This window comes from Sorex araneus, chromosome 4 (assembly GCF_027595985.1).
Source record: "Sorex araneus isolate mSorAra2 chromosome 4, mSorAra2.pri, whole genome shotgun sequence".
Classification (NCBI taxonomy): Eukaryota; Metazoa; Chordata; class Mammalia; order Eulipotyphla; family Soricidae; genus Sorex; species Sorex araneus.
Window position 1 is genome coordinate 149,710,253 of NC_073305.1, and position 17,205 is coordinate 149,727,457.

At 37.1% G+C, this 17,205-nt stretch overlaps 1 protein-coding gene across 3 annotated transcripts in view; it reads left to right on the forward strand.

Annotated features, from left to right (window-relative positions):
* Window positions 1-17,205, forward strand: part of NKAIN2 (sodium/potassium transporting ATPase interacting 2) — a 1,086,277-nt gene that overhangs the window by 135,421 nt on the left and 933,651 nt on the right. The gene's annotated exons all lie outside the window — the stretch shown is intronic.

Genomic DNA, 17,205 nt, shown 5'->3' on the forward strand with positions numbered 1-17,205 from the left:
ACTCTGCACTCAGGGATCACTCCTGGAAGACTTGGTGGACTATATGGGGTGCCAGGGATTTCATCTGGGTTGGCCTTGTGCAAGCAAACTCCATGCTGTGCTAGCTCCCGTGTATGGTCTTTCTGTAATTCTTGCAAAGCTGCTGATCTTGTTTGAAGATTAAAGGTTCTTCACTCAACTCTAAATAATTGATTTGCAGGGTTGTAGACACTGAGTTGGAAGCTTTTTATTTTTTAATTATTTTAAATCTAAGATTCACTCTTGCTTATATGATATATAGTAGGTCTGCTGTCATTCTTAAGGTTTTTTTTTTCCTTGTATTTGAGGACTTCATTATTTCTAACTGCTTTAAGTCGTCTGTTCTTGTCTTTTGTCTTACCGTTTGTATTACTGTGTGTCTTGGTGTTGTTTTGTTTGAATCTATTTTGTCTTTGTCTGTATACCTTAGGCCTCTTGAGTCTATACAGATGCATCTTTTCAGGACTGGGGGAAGTTCTTGTTTATTATTTTTTCCACCAGTTGTTCTCCCCCATTATCTTTTTCCTCTCTTCGCTGTATTCTGATAATTCAAAGATACTTGTCAAGAATCTTAATTCTTTTGGATCCATTTACTTCTCTTTTCTTTTTCTACTTCATTGTTTATGCCTGGGGTTTTGTCTTCAGTATTGCTGATACAGTTCTCTGCTTGCTGAATTCTATTGCAATTCCATTTAAATAAACATGTTGATACCCCAGCTTGGTTCTTCAGCTGGTTGGATTTTTCTTCCAGTGATTGATTTATTTCTATTACCACTGCTACATGGAGTGTTGATTTGAGGTCCTACTTGATGAGGCTTGAGGCTTTATTTGAGCCAGATTATTTTTCTGGACTTCTTTTCTCCTCTGCCAGAGCAGGTAAATTTGTTTCCCCATTGGCCTTAAAGATTCGTAGGTGTTGCAATGTGAGCTTTAGATTAACAATTATACGTAGTATGATGTGATTTGTTATTTTTCAATAAGGGGTTTAATGTTATTCTAACAATTGCAGGATCCTTACAATACTATTAAGCAGGTGACTTATTACTACCATTTATATACCATCATTATATTATTATTACAGAGTCTCCTGCCTCAGTGCCTGGCTCTCTTCAGTGGGGCCCTTCAGAGGGGGGCAGGTTGAGTTTCCCTCCCCACCTCGAGTAGAGCCCTGGCAGCCGAAAACCTCCGGAACCCAACCACAGCCATGCTCAAGACAACTCTCCACACACTCAGACAAGCCTCACGCATGAAGGAACCAGCAGAGGAACACAAGTGTGTGGGACCCAGGGCTGAGATCTCTAAGCCTGCTCAGATCAGGACTCGGCCTCCTCCACCTAGATCCCCCTTTTATCAGTAGCTAGGCAGCCACAACCACAAAGCTCCCCATGTAATCCCATCAACAGCCAAGATCCAGAGACTATAGAACAAAGCACCTGGAACTGCGTGGCCACATTTGCAGCTGTGTGACTTCTTAGGTTCTCCCTCTTGGAGAAACCTGCAAGCTACTGAGAGTATCCTGCCCGCATGGCAGAGCCTGGCAAGCTCCCTGTGGAGTATTCAATATGCCAAAAACTAACAACGATGGGTCTCATTCCCCTGACCGTGAAAGAGCTTCCAATGCGGCACCATTGGGAAGGATGAGTAGAGAGGCTGCTGAAATCTCAGGGCTAGGACGAATGGCGACGTTACTGGTGCCCACTTGAGCAAATCGATAAACAGTGGGATGAGTGACAGTGATAGTGACATCATCATCATCATTGTCATCATCATCATCATCATCATCATCATCATCATCATCCTGTTGACCATCGACTTTCTTGAGCGGTCTCAGTAACATCTCCATTCATCCTAGCCCTGAAATTTTAGAAGCCAAAGCCTCTCTCTACTCATCCTTCCCAACGATGCCACATTGGAGGGTCTTTCCGGGTCAGGGGAATGAGACCCAGCATTGTTACTGGTTTTGACATATGAATACACCATGGGGAGTTTGTAAGGCTCTTCCATGTGGGCAGGAAACTCTCAGTTGCTTGCTAGGTTCTTCCAGAGGGAGAACTAGACTATAAGATGTCACTTCCGAGAGCTTGGTTTTAAGTCTGGATGTTGGCCGTTGGTGGGATTACACAGCACCAGGGGCAGTCCCTGGGTTTGACTGCCTAGCTACCGGAAAATGGGAAATCTGGGCAGGAGAGACCCAGTCCCGATCCGAGCAGGCTTGGAGGTCTCAGCCCTGGGTCCCATATACCTGGCTTCCTCTGCCAGTACCTTCATGTGTGAGGCTCATCCAAACGTGTGGAGAGGGGCCTTGAGCATGGCTGTGAGTAAGGCTCTGGTGGTCTCCGGCTGCAGGAGCTCTGCTCACGGTGAGGAGGTAAGCTGGAGTTCACCCCCTCCAAGGGGCCCCGGGGAAGATGGTGACATATTATTATTATGTTAAATGACATATATCAGAACCTACAAGCCCTTAGAGTTAGTTAGATTGAAGGAGGATAGTTGCCGTGAACATGGTTGTTAATTTGTGGGCCAGATGTCAGGAACTTCTCTTGTGTGTAAAATAGAGGAAGAGCTGATGGTGGAGGGTGATGGCAGGAGAAGGCTGGAGCCTCTTTATTCACCTACCTGACATGATTGGTGGGCATCAGCATTGCAGTCCATAAGGGCAGGTCCTTGGTTTAAGGGCCAAGCAGTGAGCACTTCCATAATCCACAGGATTGGAGAGGAGCTAATAGCACAGGATTTGAATGGGAGGAAGTAAGCAAGAGCCTATTGGTGCACCTTACTTATAGTAAATCTTAGGATATTATTTTGCGACAAAATTAAACAAATTTTCATGACCCTCACATTCAGTTCTGTAACTATAATATGAAACCAACAGTTTACGACTTGGCGTCTAGGTGAAAAAAATCTAGATATCCAGCACAGCTCCATCCTTTCTTGTTCTTTGATTCTAGTTCTGTTGCACAAAGCCTTAACATAAAACTCATGATTAAAATTCAAGAGTGCATCAGAAATCTCAAACTTGAGATTTTTGAGTTTCTACAGTGGTAAAAACAATTACTGACCCTAAATACTCTCCGGTGAGTTGTCTTATTTGTTTAAACAAGTAAGATTTAAAATTAGCAAGGTCTCCTATTTCCCATAGTCAAGAGTATTCCTAACTGAAATCTTATGGCTTAGAACTGTATAACCTCATTTCCAGCATGAGGGAATGAGATAAAAGTTGGGGGGGAGGATGGATAAATTCCTTAAAATGCATTCTGAAGCTGTTTTGGTTTCTTATAAGTTTATTTGAGCACTTTATTCTTCACTATGATTACCTTTACAGTTTTTGCAGTCAAGAGCCTCGAGATAAAACAGGTTGCAGTTGCCATGAAACCAGAACTCATTTATAAGGGCAGCTCTTAAAGAATATAACACTTTTTCTGAGGCAATCTGAGTGGATGGCCAGCATTTGCTGATTACTGCAGACCTCATTGATGGCAGAAACTGTAGTAAGGGAACCATCTATGGAATCGTGAAATATTATGGTGGAAGTTTCCACAATTCAGACAGGCTTTTCAGGTTGCATTTGGAATTAATACAGAAGTTAGGTAAAAAGAGTTAAGCATTAGCTCCACACATTTGATGGATATGCAGGCTTTGTTTTCAGGATAGTTATTAGACTTGGAATATTTAAGGACCAGAGTAAAATGTAGACTCTTTTGAAAGGAAACACATTTTCCATATCTAGAATATGTTAGAGGGTTCCAAGAAGCAGGCAATGGCTCTAGGCTGTCAGTTTGATATCATGATTATAGTTTTGGTTTTGTTTTGGCGGGAGGGGTTGAAGAAGGGTACGCTGACTTATATTAGGGTTACTCCTGGCTCTGCACTCAAGAATTACTTCTAGCAGTGCTTTGGAGAACCATGTAGAATGCAGGAAATTGAATCCAGATTGGCTCTGTGCAAGGCAAGCACCCTACCTGCTGTACTATCCTCTGGCCTTAGATTAGAGTTTGTTTTCAGAACATCTTATCACCAAATCAACTGTGATTTAAAAAATAGTAGCTTTTGTTTGTTTGTTTGTTTGTTTGTTTGTTTTGTGGGGGGGACACACCTGCATGTGCTTAGGGCTTACTCCTGATACTGCATTCAGGTTATCTAGGGAGTATTTCAAACCTGAATCAGCTTTATGCAGGGCAAGCACCTTACCTGCAGTACCACTACACTGGGTGCCCAACAGTAATTTTAAACAAAAGGGTCTAGATTGGTATTTCTGAGAGTGGTTGATAGCATCTTTGCCCTAGAGAAGGAGGCTGGAATGCTATCAGGAAACACAACATTTTTCTTTAAAGTGGGGCGTAGACAATTAGTTTGGGAACCAGTGATATAGTTGATAGAAGAACCTGGAAATATCTAGGCAGAATGTTTAAAGCTCAGAAGTCCTCCTTCACTGTAGAGTAGATTCAAACCCAAAGAATCAAAACATTCTATCCATAAAACAGTTAACATTTGTGAACTTCATCATTGTGTGTGTGTTTGTGTGTGTAAAATCACATCACTTAACTTTTTTATGTATTGCTGATGATCCTTTGAAACAGCTTTGATCTTATAACTGAAATGTGCTGCTGATTAGTACATGAGAAATTATTTTTCCCTTTCACTAAATGAAACAAAACAGCATATTGGATCCGAATGTTCATTTATCTTCTAATGATTGCAATAGGAACAAGCAAAATGATGACTGATATTAATAGAAAGGCATATTAATGAGATTTATTAACTAAATGAAAACCACTGGTAGTGTTTTCCTGCATAAAAAAACCTTCATGGTGAAGAATTTTTTTAAAGAGCATGATAAAATAAGACTAAAATAAATATTTAAAAATATTTGTTCCTGTAGTACCATCTTGAATTATACTAATGAGATACTGTTTAGGGAATTCATATTCTAAGCTACATTCTTTGATTTTTACTATGACACAAGATTGAATTTTACCCTGAAGCTCAGTATTATTTTCTGCCATGTGTTAATTTCTTGCTTGAATGCCTTATTTACCTTCATTTAGTCTATGCTGCAGGTGCAATGTGAACAGTACTTATTACTGATATTTTTGTTGGCCGAAGCTGAAGGACAGCTCAGGGTCTTGCATAGCTCCAGGGTTTTTATGACTGTGAAAGCAGTTTTGAGCTGTGGTTTGTCATTGTGGAAGAAGACTGGCTTCTTAAATATTATCCTATGAGCCATGATTCAAATTAATAAGCTTCCTCAATAGCTTTGACATCATTGCTGACTCTTTTTAGACCCCACTTTTAAATTTTTTACTTCATTGTAACCAGCTGCATACATTCTTGGAAGAATGTTCATAAAATAATTCAATCAGATATTCCTACAAAATCATTGTTAGACTTTTTTTGCTCTGTTTGTTGTAAGTGATTTCTTTTTCCTGTCCTTTAAAGGAGTCAGGTTATTCAGTCCCACGTGTATTGCAAAACTTATGGCTATAAAATTTACAATGTGGTTTGCTCTGATCCAAATGCATTACTTTGGTAGTTTTAATAATTACATGTTCCCATCAAGGATAGTTGGAAAGAAATATAGTTGACAATCTATTATAATATAGCCTCAGGGCACATAAAAACCTATAGTTAACGCTGAGATAAAATTGCTATGTACACTGTAGATATTTCTAAGGTGCTTATGACTATTAAGATGCCTATTACTTTTTATTCAAACTACTTTTAATTTATTAGGACAGATATTTTATATAGTACTCAATTGGTGTTTAAAATATTATTACTTGCATTTGTTTTGAGTCCCTTAGTAATATATTGATATAATGATATAAGAAAATTATTTTTAAGAGGTTGTATTTCTCTTATGATAATTTACTTATTCCCTTGTGGAAAGGAGAAATTCATTGGGTTAGTCATTTTATTATTTTTAAGGTAAAATAGTAGTTTCTTGTTAATTTTAATGTTTCAGTGTTTAGAATTACCACACTTCTTCTGCCACTACCAAAGTTTGAAAGCCACTACCACTGTCCTTGTGTCACTTCTTTTCTACCACTTCAATTTTAGACTTCAGTCACTTTTCAAATATATTTTTGAGATATATTTAACATATTATTCTGTACAAGTTAAAGACATGCATGTGTTGATTTAATATATCTTGACATTGTGAAGTATTGCCTCCATAGCATTTGTTAATATCTTTAGCCTTTCACAGAGTTATCAAGTCTTTCATTTAAGAAATCCATCCTTGGGGTTGTGGGGGGTGGTGTACAAAGGGGGCACACATGTTTTGTTTGCATAGCCCCATGTTCAATCCCCTGCATTGACATCCTCGTTCAAACACTGCTGCATTTAACCCCAAACACCAGGAGAAGCCCCCGAGCACAGCTGGTTTTGTCCAAAAACAAAACAACTGTCTTATAGTATCTTTGACTATAATCACTACGATGCGTATTAGATGCCAAGAAATTGTTTATCATTTAACTGGAAATATATGTCCATCGCCAATATTCCCATTTTCCTAATCCTCAGTCCATGATAACTACTACTTTATATTTTTCTGAGTTTGGATTTTTAAAAATATATCTAAAAATAATATGATTCAGCACTACAATTATGGTTTGTTAAAGTTGCCAAAACCTCCTGCTTTCTTATGGATAATTACTGTTCTATGTACTTGTTTTTAATTCACTCATCCTTTACAGGAATCTTAGATTGTTTCTGTAGCATGGCTGTTGAATTAATGATTTAATTAAATTATAGAGAACTTTATAAGGTCATGATTTCAATGCTTTGGATAAATTTGCGACTCATGTCTTGATTGTATTCCTAAACATAGCTTCAGTTTTTACTGTTTCAAGTGTGAATGAAGCCAATGCATTGGGAAGTTGGGAAGATCTTAGGAATTAATACATGAAATATATGAGACAATAGTAACTACACTAAAATCAGTAGTTTATTCACATGAAGAATTACTATGATTTTATCTTTCTATCAATTGAAAATTACCCTTTATTGTGTGTCAGCATTTTGGATTATTTTATTATTTCAGGTATGCAGTTCAAGTAAGTAGCTGAAAAAACAACTTACATATGCTTTACAAAGGTCAGGTTTCCTTAGCTTGACTATAATGTTTTTATACCTTATCAAAATGCTTAATGATGTAACAGAATTTAGAAAACAAAAACAAATAAACATTGTTGACAGGTTTGTGTTATAGGACCTCACAGATTTTAAGTATTTACTTGTCAGACATCTTTGAGTGATTCTCTAGATAAATATTTGTATGCTCTAATTGATTCCAAAGGGATTCTTTGAAGTTCATGTAATAGTCCTTTGGGATAACTCCATTCTTTTTCAAGGTTTGCCAGGCTTAAAGAAAAATAAAAGGTGCCAGCCATTTCTTCTTTTCCAAACAGTGAACCTTATTTTTTACTTAGGTGGTGCCTTTCTCTAACTTTCTGATGCAAACAGTGCATGATCACTTTATCATAAACTTTTATTTGTGCTTAATTCCAGTCTTGCAATATTTAGTACTAAATCTCTTCCAGGTGTTAGATCCTAAGGTAGGTAGTGAATATCACTGATTCTCCCAATAGCTCCTAAAAGACTAGACCATCTTACTTCTTCTCAAAGTATAACCCTAAAGAACTTTTTCTTTGAGTTCCTGTGTCTCCTTTTGTTGGTAATAATTCTACCTGTCCAGTGCTGCCTTACTGTTAGCTGTCTTATACAGCATCTAGCACAGAATTGTACTGTTGTAATCACAAAGCCTTACTGAGGATCCCTCTATCAGGCTAATAGAAATTTATAGCTCAATCTATAAATCAGAAAAAGACCAACTTTTACTGATTCCTCAAAAGTAACATAATGCTTCCTTCTCTTTATCCAGTTAAAAATAGCTTCTTGAGAATTCAAAACTGGAGAAACCAGTCTGCTTAATAAGAGAATTTGCCTTCATGGTAAAGAAATAAAGATAAAAGCATTACCTTTTTACAAAAAGTTATAAAGAAATTGAATTAATTACTTGGACTCATTATTTACACAGATATAAACCACTAAATGACAGTGTCTTGGGATTACTTCTGATCCACTGTATCTTCAGAAGTCTTTTATTGAAGAATTTCTATATTTGCATTGCTTTACTTTATTGGAGCTAGTTAGGTTTAAAGTTTTGCCACTATCATATCTCAGTGTTAAGAGCGAGTCAAATGTATGCCAGAAGCTCAAATCATACATTCACATATACACATATATCTATATATTAAATTTGTGACAATTCAAGAATTATATACCCTATTTTTTGTATTTTCACAAAGTTATAAAGAAAGGGCAAGATATTTGTGGTTCATAAATTGAAGTAGTTGTTAATGCTTAAGATGATACAGGATTCACATTGAAGTTTATAATTTTTTTCCTTTTTCTTTTTCTTTTTTTTTTGCTTTTTTGGTCACACCCAGTGATGCACAGGGGATACTCCTGGCTCTGCACTCAGGAATTACTCCTGGAGGTGCTCAGATGACCATATGGGATGCTGGGGATCAAACCCCGATCGGCTCCATGCAAGGCAAATGCCCTACCCCCTGTGCTATCGCTCCAGCCCTATAATTTTTTTTACTCCTCACTTATTTTATCCTATATCAGGATAACTGCTTATATTTGACAAAGAGTTTACAGCAAGTTCTCCCTCAAACATGTATGCATGTATTTGGAAATTGTGGTTTCAAATGAAATGGCATATATTAAAATAAAAAATAATTGAATCATAGCCTAATGTACATAAACAAGTTCCTACAGCACATTTCCATTCACAAGAACACCAAAATTCCAAAGACCTAAAATATTTCTTCTTAAATAATATTTATGTTCATTCCTTCATTTTCCACTCCCCTTATTTTAATTTAGGGTGCCAGGTGGCTTGAGATGTATCCTTACAGCTTAGAATGCAATGTGGAAAATCACACTGGACATGACAAAGTCACCTGCCCTTTCTCCACAGGTGGAACTCACAGAAATCTACATTCAGACTGGAAACCTTTATCCACAGGGTTTCCCTGGTAAATATATATACTTGGGGTGTGTAAGGAAACCTGAGTATATGAAATAACAGCATTAGACATAGGAGAATGTTCAGAGCCCACACAGGCAGTTCCCTGGCTTGGTATTGATTGTTATTTTTAATGATCAACCTTATACCAAAATGACTGTCACCGTCACTGTCATCCCATTACTCATCGATTTGTTCGAGTGGGCACCAGTAACGTCTCTCATTGAGAGACTTATTGTTACTGTTTTTGGCATATCCAATACGTCACGGGTAGCTTGCCAGGCTCTGCCATGTGGGCTCCATACTCTCGGTAGCTTGCCGGGCTCTCCGAGAGGGGCGGAGGAATCAAACACAGGTCAGCAGCATGAAAGGGGAACGCCCAATCGCTGTGCTATCGCTCCAGCCCACCAAAATAACATGGAATAAAATTATATTACTTTAGTAACAACAATTCTCACAATAGAGACGTTACTGGTGCCTGCCTGAGCAAATCGATGAGCAACGGGATGACAATGATACAGTGATACAGTGATTTTAAGATATGCTGCCCTTTGTTAGAATCCCTTCAATGACTGGAAAAACCTTAGATATGGCATGCATGACTGTCTTAATATTTATTTTACATATTTAATTAATAACCTACAGTCAATACAACATAACAGCTTTTAGCTGTCTACAGTTCATTGATTCTGGGTTTACTAGGCCTTCTAAGTGATCAAGATGGCTTAACCACTTCTAGAGACTCCTATGTATCACATAAATTATGCCCAATGTCCTAAAGATGTTATATGTTTAGCATTTGAATATTAATACCTCATTCATTTGTTCATTTCAGTGTATTTGTAAGTGTTGTAAAATTCAGAGGTATATCAGAGTCTAAATCTAAGGTTCTTTGATAAATCCCCCCTCCAAAATGGCCTGCGAAGATTGCCTTGTGTTATGACCCCCCAATAATTGTGTGAATGTGAACTTGTACCACTTCGTCTCTACAGCTGTTTTTCACATTTTTGTGGGAAGGCTGGTTTGGCAATAGTGCAGCTCTCTCTTCACTGGGCAAATTCTGTCCTGATATATGAAATTCATTCTCTTCCTTCTCCCATCCTGTGTTTCAGCAAGAAACCTTTATGGCTTGTTGACATGACTTATATTGCATGGAAACGATTTCTACACAACAACTGACTCTTGGATATAATTAATTTTGTCAAACTGAAACTTTTAATCACATATAATTTAAGTGAGAGGAAACCTCATTTAGAGCACTTAACCCTGATTCCTGTTGGGTAAGTCGTAAAGAAATCCACAGTGTATGACTGAGCCTTTAGCACAATTTCACCCTTAAATTATTAGACTGCAATTTATGGTAACATCTGTCTCTGATAAATATCATTTTCTTAAACTGCATATTTTCTTTATGTCAATATCAAGTTCATTCAATTTTTATTATGGAATTGGAGACTATGTATAATTAGTAACAGTTATTTTAGCTCTATAACCACCTGGGTAGTTTATTTGCATAATAGGGAGGGTTATTATTATCTGCTGCAAAACAATACTGCTATATTATATTAAGTTAATAGTAAATTTAGGATATGAATAGAGAATAGTAAATGAATTCATTTTGGATTTTAGGTTTAAGTAACTTTTTAATTACTTAATCCTTATAATTTCAATATTGCCTTCACTAATTTCTTTGAAGTTAAATTTGTTGTCTGTACTTTCTGTTTCTCTTTTTCTTATTTTATGTTTTGGGGCCACACATGATAGTGCTCAGATTTTAGTACCGACTCTTATCAGGGCTGGCTGTTAACAGTGCTCAGAGGAACATATACAGTGCCAGATATTGAATTGGGGCAGACCATGTGCAAGACAAGCACCTGGATGCCTGTATTATCTCCCTATATTTTCCTTTACATGTGTCTATATAAATGATAATCAAAGAACTGTAATACACATTCTGAGGTAGATATACTTTTTTTTTAATTTTTAATTTATTTTTTATTAATGAGTCACCGTGAGGGTGCAGTTACAGTTTTGTGCCTGTGTTACAGTCGTACAGTACCCATCCCTCCACCAGTGCCCATTCTCCTCCATCGATGGCCCCAGGGTCCCTCCCTTCCCCCCTGAGCTATCCACCCCCCCCCCCGCCAGCCCCTCCTCATCCCGAGACAGGGAATTCCTTAGTGTTCTCTCTTTCCTTTTGGGTGTTATGGTTTGAATGGAGATACTGGGTAGCTATCCTGTTCAATCTATAGTCTGCTTTTAACCCGCCTCTCCTATCCTGAGTGGATCCTCCACTGCACTTTGGTTGGTGTTCCCTTCTCTGTCTGAGCTACCCTCTCCCCCAGCATGTGAGGTCAGCTTCCAAGCCATGAAACAGGCCTCCTGGTACTATTGCTACTATTCTATTTTATATTCCACAACTGAGTGCAATTTTTCTATCTTTCTCTTTCTTTCTGACTCATTTCAATTAGCATGATACTTTCCATGTTGATCCACTTATATGCAAAGTTCATGACTTCATTCTTTCTGACAGCTGCATAATATTCCATTGTGTAGATGTACCAAGTTTCTCTAACCAGTCATCTGTTCTCGGGCATTCGGGTTTTTTCCAGATTCTGGCTATTGTAAACTGTGCTGCAATGAACATACAGGTACAGATGTCATTTTGACTATACTTTTTTGCCTCTCTGGGATATATTCCCAAAAGTGGTATTGCTGGGTCAAATGGAGCTCGATTTCTAATTTTTTGAGAAGCGACCATATTGTTTTCCAAAAGGGCTGAACCAATTGGTATTCCCACCAGCAGTGTAGGAGGGTTCCTTTCTCCCCATATCCACACCAACAGCGGTTGCTTTTGTTCTTTTGGATGTGAGCCAATCTCTGTGGTGTGAGGTGGTAAAGGTAGATATACTTTAAATGAAATACATGCTTTAAGACTCCTTAAAGCTCATTTTATGAAGCTTCAGTACTCTCAGTGTGTTAATGAAATTATCACAGTGGAAACTTTACAGCATGTTTCCCTTAAGGAACATAAAACCTCTTTACCATTTTCAGACTATTTGCCAAAAAATTAACTATGTCACATTATGTCTTTTGCTGTATCATTGACTATTGTGCAAAGGTAAAGCAGCTGAAATTGGGAGTAACCAGCTGAAGTGCTTCAGTTTCTAAAGAATCTGTTAACTTTGATAGAATAAAAGCTGTAAATTCTCTAGTCAAATTGTCTAGGTTTCTAAATTCTCAGGAAATCTATGTTGATAGTCTTTTCTCTCCCCCTTTTTGACATTTGGTAAAGTGAAAGTTAAACCAGCTTCACTGATATCAAATGTGTTGATATCAGTTGCAAAGTGATTATTTCATTGCTGACTTTGAAGGTTCTAGATATTATTACACCAGGAAATATGACCTTTCTTGGTAGAGTGTTTACTAAGCAGTTGTATAATTGGTCCCTCCAAGTTTGTCTTCCTGCTCTGATAAACAGGATGAAGTTTTAGACATCGAAAGTCAGCTTCATCTGGATCAGAGTGCCTTAGGGTGTCAGGACACCTAGAGTACGGAAAAAAATAAATGTCTGTAATATTAACTTATTATAACCCTTTAACTTCAAGGTTAGAGTGATCTAGGAAATATTTAGCTAATGTGTATCATAGTAAAAGTGGTTATTATCTGTGACCCTTTTCAGTTTAGACTGAGCACAAATATCTGAATGTTTCTCTGAAAATGCATACTATGAAAACAAATTGTGGAGAGGAATTTTTTTTAACATTTTAAATGTACATTTTGTATAAAGTATGTGTGTCCATTCCTCCTGAATACTTTTTTATGTCATTGTTTAGATTCTGTGATATCGGAACCTTTAATCCAAGGCTCAGTAATGGACTTAACTTTCGTATTTAGCATGGTTTAATTCTTTTAGTCACAGCCAGAAAACAACAGACATGGCTTATTGAGACTGTAAGTAATTTTTAATTACTCCCACCCACCTGTTCCCTTTCACTGTTCCCCACAACTGCTTTAGCCATAGGATCTTCCAGATGAGCCTCTGGGCTCATTCTCTCAACGATGAATATATATCTGGATTATGACCAAATAGACACACATATATGTAAACTTATCTTTCTGTGTGTGTATTAATGTGCATGTGTATGTGTGTACACATACATCTATATTTTTATAGGGAAATATTAAAGTTAGGTGCAAATGAAGCCAGTAATATAACAATATTATTTCACCAACGTTTTATTTATTTACTTTTTTATTTTGGAGCCATACCCAGTGGTACACAGGCCTTACTCCTGACTCTGCACTCTGGGATCACTCCTGGTGATGCTTGGGGGTGTGGTGCAAGGAATCTGTTGAGTGCAACATGCCCTATGCCCTGTTCTATTTTTCTGACTCCCTTGAACATTTTTTTTAACATTAAGTTATTATATAATTCAGTTTTAGTTCTATGGCAGAAACACATTTACCTGACTCAAGGGAATACTGAAGAACTTAAAGGAAAATAAGAGACCACCCCTCAAGTTTAGTTCAGTTATATAAATGTAGCACTGTAGCACTGTCATCCCATTGTTCATCAATTTGCTCGAGCGGGCACCAGTAACGTCTCCATTGTGAGTCTTGTTACTGTTTTAGGCATATCAAGTATGCCATAGGTAGGTTGCCAGGCTTTGCCATGTGAGCGGGATACTCTCAGTAGCTTACCAGGCTCTCTGAGAGGGATGAAGGAATCAAACCCAGGTCGGCCGCATGCAAGGCAAATGCCCTACTTACTATGTAAATGTAGAGACCATTATATCTAATAGTGAGAATGTTTTGATTTTTGTTTTTACGTTCATAAGATAAACTATTTTCAATATAATAGACCCACTCTTATAATACACAGAAATGTTCATAGGTACTCAGTATATGTTGCTTTCTTGATCTTTTTTCATGATGAGACATCATCCATTTTTTTTAAATTAAAATGAAGAAGGTAGATAAAATCTGCAAAAGAAAAGCTCACTATGTAATAACATTAATCCTGTTCACCTTACTGTGATTTCCACTCATAAGCCTGATTTAAATACACACACACACACACACACACATACACACAATTACTTGATTTGGAAAGAAGGAAAACCAGCTGGATAAAAGGACAAAAGAAATAAAAAGAAACAAAGAAGGAAGGGAAGGATGCCAGTATTTGGTTCTTATTCATGAGTACTAAGCTCCAAGAAACCAGTGGTGCAGATATGATAATACTCCATCCTGCTCTTTACCCTAGTGCTGATTTATCAGAACTTCAGGGTTTCTGTATAGTAGTCATAATCCCATACAAATAGTTTAATCAGAAGAAAGCAAAAGCTGAATTTCAGATAATGTTATTTCATGAGTGTTTCGGTGGATCAGGCTCTATCTCTGTGGAGGTAGAAGAATAAGTTTAGCCAAATTCTTGTCTGATTTTAGTTTCAAGTCTGTTTAAAATCAGTTTTTTTTTTCCATGCATGGAGGTGAAGTCACATTTAGTGGTGGAGTTACAGCCTAGTATAAAAATTCACCAGGATATAAAAAATGAGTTGTTTGAAATACTCCAATACCCAACGTTCAGTAAACCACTATCCTCAGTCTCTAGTTTACTTCTTTCTAAAAATCACGAGGGAGAAAACCTTAGTTTTTGTTCATTTTGCATTTGGCACATTGGTGGTTATATAATAAAAAAAAAATCAAGAAAAGTTCATTAAATGAATGAATAATTTGATAGTATTGATCTGGCTTTTAATAAATATGGCATGTTTATTTGAAGTTCATTACTTTTCACTCATATTGAAGAAATAAGTTAACCTGAAAAACATTAATTAAGGACCTGATTAGAGGTTTTACAGTTATATCTGTTTTGTTTTTTTGCTTTTTGGGTCACGGCAATGCACAGGGGTTACTCCTGGCTCTGCACTCAGGAATTACTCCTGGCAGTGCTCAGGGGACCAAATGGGATGCTGGGAATCAAACCTGGGTTGGCCGTGTGCAAGGCAAATGCCCTACCCTCTGTGCTATTGCTCCAGCCCTTTTTACAGTTATATTTGAGCTATTGTGCTTTCTGAACTCAGATACAGGAGTGAACTTTGAGCACTGTCAGCATGGCTCTAACCCCCCTCTTTCCAAATAAATAAAACAAAACAAAAAAACCAAAATACATCCTTATTTATAAAAAAAAAAGTGATTACATATCTGATCATCATGCTACTTCAAGACCAACATTTTTATTTTTTCACTATAATTCCTGTTGTATGATATGTATGCTTGCATATGTCCATATAACATGTATGTGGATTATATAGATAAATGTTTTATGCTAAATATATTGGAGAAGCCATATTCTCAATATGAATGTGTTGTTAATGTGCTTCTAAAAACACAGCTTGTTTATTAAAATTATATGAAAATAGAGAGACTAAGATATAATAAAATCAGGATGTATGCATTACATTAAAAGTTTTCTTTTTTCATTTAAGCTTATAGGATTCTTTTCAGAAAAAAATGTAGTCTGTTTTGATTGTTTAATTATCAGTTAGGATAATGATGCAGGTATAGTTAGGTTTGGTTAACTCTGAAAAGAAAATATAATAGTATTTGCAAAATACAACGTGTTATAATACTGGTTATAAGTTTAGGAACAAAAAGGATACTGCTGATAGTCTGTCTACCCTTACTGATAGCTACTGTATTCCCAAATATTGTCAGACCTGAAACGTTAGAAAGAGAGGTTTTAAGGTTCACTTTTCCAACAGCTGGGAAACTCATAGTACAAGTCCTTATAGGGTCTTTTGAATTCTGTTATATTTGTGATCTAGGAAATTCAAAGAGGGCTTTTTTTTCTGGGAAGAAACTAATATATCCAGAAAAGCATTTCTTGAAATTGCTCAGCTGGGTATGGTGAAGGGAGATGATGACCGTGCTTCAGGTGCATATGTTCTTGAATTAATCCTGAAATGAAGTCTGTGCATCAGTTCAACTGCCATGGTCTTTTTGTGTTGTTCTGTTTGAGTGCCACACCTGGCCATGCTCAAGGCTTGTTCCTGGCTCTTCACTCAGCAACCACTTCTGAGGATATGAGGTGTTGTGGATCGAGCCTGGGTCAGCTGCATGCAAGGCAAGTACCCTCCCTGCTTACAATCACTCTGGCTCTGATTCCTAGTCAGAAGACAGCATTTTAAGTAAATTTTCTCCTCTCCTGAGTCCTCTCTATGTTCTCCTCTGATCCTATCTCCATCTACAGGTATGTGATAGTTCTATTGATTAGGTAGATTTGGATTCCAACATTTAAGGTTAAACCCCTGTATGGTGTGAGACCCTCACTAGATGCCAGGCCTTCAACTATAAAAAAAATATTCTTAGACCCTTTTCTAGATGAGGAAAGTTTTGACTTCTGTAGTAAGTAGAAGGACGTAAGTTTTGATAGTCTTCGTTCTTTACAAGGGGTAATAAACTAGATGATAATTTTGATGTCTTTTGCAGCCAAGACATTGATGTGTCATCGACTCTATTTCATATCTCAAAAGTGAAACAAAAATTGTCATAAGTGGCATCAACCAGCTTGGATGTCTTCCAGGTACTGTACTGATCGCATTAGGGCACATTTGTGATGTTTTCGAAAACAGGTAGTATGAGCATGCCCTTCTGCTCCTTAAGAAATGTAGACTACAGTTGGAGCTTTTGCTCTCAGGGATCCAAGACGTAAATCTGAAAGTGACATTCTAGTAACGAAGACAAAGCATCAGCAAAAAAAAAAAAAAAAATTCCACAAATACACAGTTCCCTCCTGTGTCTTACTTAATATAACAACAAAAATGTCATAAAACAGTTCAACACAACCTTTCTTGTTGAATTCTGCTATTATTTGTGATTCATTAAATACTTTTTTTTGGACTGTAATCAAACTGGCTTGACGGTCATGTGCTCATGACTAGAAACACTTTAGAAGAAATGTGAACAATCAGAGCCCAGTTGCCAGCATATTATTATTGGTATTTTTCAGCATAATACTGTTTCTGTTTTATTTGACTTCCCGTTCAAACATTCTTGAAATGTTTAAAAACATTAAGGCAAAGGTAAATACAAATATCAAATATAATTCTTACTATGTCAGCAATTGGACCATATTCACTTGC